The sequence below is a fragment of the Colobus angolensis genome, unplaced genomic scaffold, assembly GCF_000951035.1.
Source record: "Colobus angolensis palliatus isolate OR3802 unplaced genomic scaffold, Cang.pa_1.0 Scaffold411, whole genome shotgun sequence".
Classification (NCBI taxonomy): Eukaryota; Metazoa; Chordata; class Mammalia; order Primates; family Cercopithecidae; genus Colobus; species Colobus angolensis.
The window spans coordinates 1,723,933-1,727,012 of record NW_012117500.1 but is presented as its reverse complement, the minus strand read 5'-3'; the positions used below and the strand labels follow the sequence as shown (position 1 = coordinate 1,727,012).

The 3,080-nt window shown below is 44.9% G+C and overlaps 1 protein-coding gene across 2 annotated transcripts in view; it reads right to left on the bottom strand.

Annotated features, from left to right (window-relative positions):
• Positions 1-3,080, bottom strand: part of NGLY1 (N-glycanase 1) — a 73,786-nt gene that overhangs the window by 49,686 nt on the left and 21,020 nt on the right. The window lies entirely within an intron of this gene.

Genomic DNA, 3,080 nt, shown 5'->3' with positions numbered 1-3,080 from the left:
AGCCAGGATGGTCTCGATCTCCTGACCTCGTGATCCGCCCGTCTCGGCCTCCCAAAGTGCTGGGATTACAGGCTTGAGCCACCGCGCCCGGCCAAGCATTTAAATTAAACTCCAAAATCGACAACATTACTGAATTTCCCTGGTGACAGCAGACCTATAGGAATCAACTGAACAAGACATTACTCAATGACATGAAAGTCAATTTCATCTGAATCCTTTTTAAAAAGCTGAAATAGACCAGGAAGCTCCATGTATGATTCATAATTGCTATAACAAAGACAGCTACAATGTATTGTCTTCGTGTGTTCTAGGTACTATGCTAGGCTTTTTTTTCTTTGAGGCAGGGTCTCCCTCTGTCACCTAGGCTGGAGTGCAGTAGAGTGATCAAAGCTATAACCTCCAACTCCTGGGCTCAAGCGATCTTCCATCCTCAGCCTCCCAATAGATAGGACTACAGGTGCATGCCACCACACCTGGATGATTTTTTTATTTTTTGGAGAGACAGGGATCTTACTCTTTTGCCCAGGCTGGTGTCAAACTCCTAACCTCAAATGATCCTCCCATCTCAGCCTCCCAAAGCAAAATGCTAAGCATTTTAAACACATTATCTCAAGCAATACTAACAACTACCCTGAAAAGTAGGTATTAGATTAATATTCACTTTTTTTTTTTTTTTTTTTTTTGGAGATAGTTTCGCTCTTATTGCCCATTCCGGAGTGCAGTGGTGCGATCTTGGCTCACTGCAACCCCCGCCTCCCGGGCTCAAGCAATTCTCCTGCCTCAGCTTTCCGAGTAGCTGGGATTACAGGCATGCGCCACCACGCCTGGCTAATTTTTGTATTTTTTAGTAGACACAAGGTTTCCCCATGTTGGTCAGGCTGGTCTCAAACTCCTGACCTCAGGTGGTCTGCCCACCTCAGCCTCCCAAAGTGCTGGAATTATAGGCGTGAGCCACTGCGCCTGGCCAATACTCACTTATTATATGAAAATACAAAGGCTCGGGGAAGTTAAACAACCTGCTCAAAGCCACAGAATAACTGGCAGAGCAGGGATTCAGACTCCATGACCTTAATCATTATGCTATAACTGACTCCATCTTCGACTGAACAGAGACCGAAACCCACAAGCTTAAACAAATAGTTGAAGGGAATGAGCAGAAAACATTTGTACAACTGAAACGATTAGATGACTGCCAAAAATTGTAACACAATGCTTTTTCAACATTAGAAAGAATCTTCTTACATCTAGGAGGAGGCCTAGGAAGAGAAACCAGACATCTGGTTTAAAACCAAATATGGAGGCATCTGATCTCATACTGTTACTGGAACAGCACTGAGAAAGGCAAATAACTCCATGGACAGAGAAGGAAAAAGAGCATGACAGGTTACTTAGATGTAGGTCTCAGTCCACAACTCAGAGAGGGCCCCATTAAGACAGAAATGCTGCTCATGCCATGCTCCCTTCCCTTCAATCTCCTTACAACCAGTCCTAAAAGAAGATATAATTATGGTCAAAGTGTCTATATCAAAAAATTTAACCAACAGCACTGTTATTTTCATAAATGGACAAAATTATAAGCTTAATGCACTAGATGTAATAACATTTTAAGAAATCAAAAAGAGGCCAGGCATGGTGGCTCATGCCTGTAATCCCAGCACTTTGGGAGACTGAGGCGGGTGGATCACCTGAGGTCAGGAGTTCTAGACCAGCCTGGCCAACATGGTGAAACTCTGTCTCTACTAAAAGTACAAAAATTAGCCAGGTGTGGTGACAGGTGCCTGTAATCCCGGCCACTCAGGGGGCCAAGGCAGGAGAATCACTTGAACCCAGGAGGCGGAAGTTGTAGTGAGTCGAGATAGCGCTGTCGCACTCCAGTCTAGGGGACAAGAACGAGACTTTGTCTCAAAAAACAAAACAACAAAAAAAGGCTGGACGCAGTGGCTCACGCCTGTAATCCCAACACTTTGGGAGGCTGAGGCGGGCAAATCACAAGGTCAGAAGTTCAAGACCAGCCTGGTCAACATAGTGAAACCCGTCTCTACTAAAAGTACAAAAATTGGCTGGGGGGTGCCTATAATTCCAACTACTCGGGAGGCTGAGGCAGGAGAATCGCTTGAACCCAGGAGGCGGAGGTTGCAGTGAGCCGAGATCGTGCCACTGCACTCCAGCATGGGGAAACCCCGTGTCTACTAAAAATACAAAATTAGCCGAGCGTGGTGGCACATGCCTATAATTCCAACTACTCGGGAGGCTGAGGCAGGAGAATCGCTTGAACCCAGGAGGCGGAGGTTGCAGTGAGCCGAGATCGTGCCACCACACTCCAGCCTGGGCGACAGAACTAGACTCCATCTCAAAAAAAAAAAGAGAGAGAAATCAAAAAGAATTCCAGTATTTAACAAATTTGTTTCTCAAGGAATTTTTGTTGAGATAATTCTTACTACAGGATATTTAGCAAACCTGACCCTGACCACTAAATGCTGAAAATACCATCCAGTCAACAAAACAACCAAACTGTCCTAGCAAATTTCCCATTCTCATCTTCAACAGGTTGAAGAAAGAGGTGCAGGTGGAGGAGGCAGGTATGGCTCCTAGTGGAAAACTACTTCACTGAGATAACCTGTAGGGTCACATATCCATTTGGAACCCAATCTTTTTCATTTCAACATCACTCTCAGAAACTCTCATAAAAAAGAATGCAGCCTCAGAGACAAGTGGGCCTAAAAGTAACTAGAATTTTAACATAGTTGAAAATTTTGGGATAGGTCTTAGGTTCATACTCCATTTTCAAAAGCCCACCATGCTGGGAAAATCAGATATCCATATGCAAAGGAATGAAACCAGAACCCATCTATATCTTACCATATAAAAAAACCAAATCAAGATGGATTAGAGGATGGGCGCGGTGGCTCACGCCTGTAATTCCAGCATTTTGGGAGGCTGAGGCAGGTGGATCGCTTGAGGTAGGGAGTTCGAGACCAGCCTGGCCAATGTGGCAAAATCCCGTCTCTACTAAAAATACAAAAATTAGCCAGGCGTGGTGGTAGGTGCCTGTAATCCCAGCTACTTGGGAGGCTGAGGCA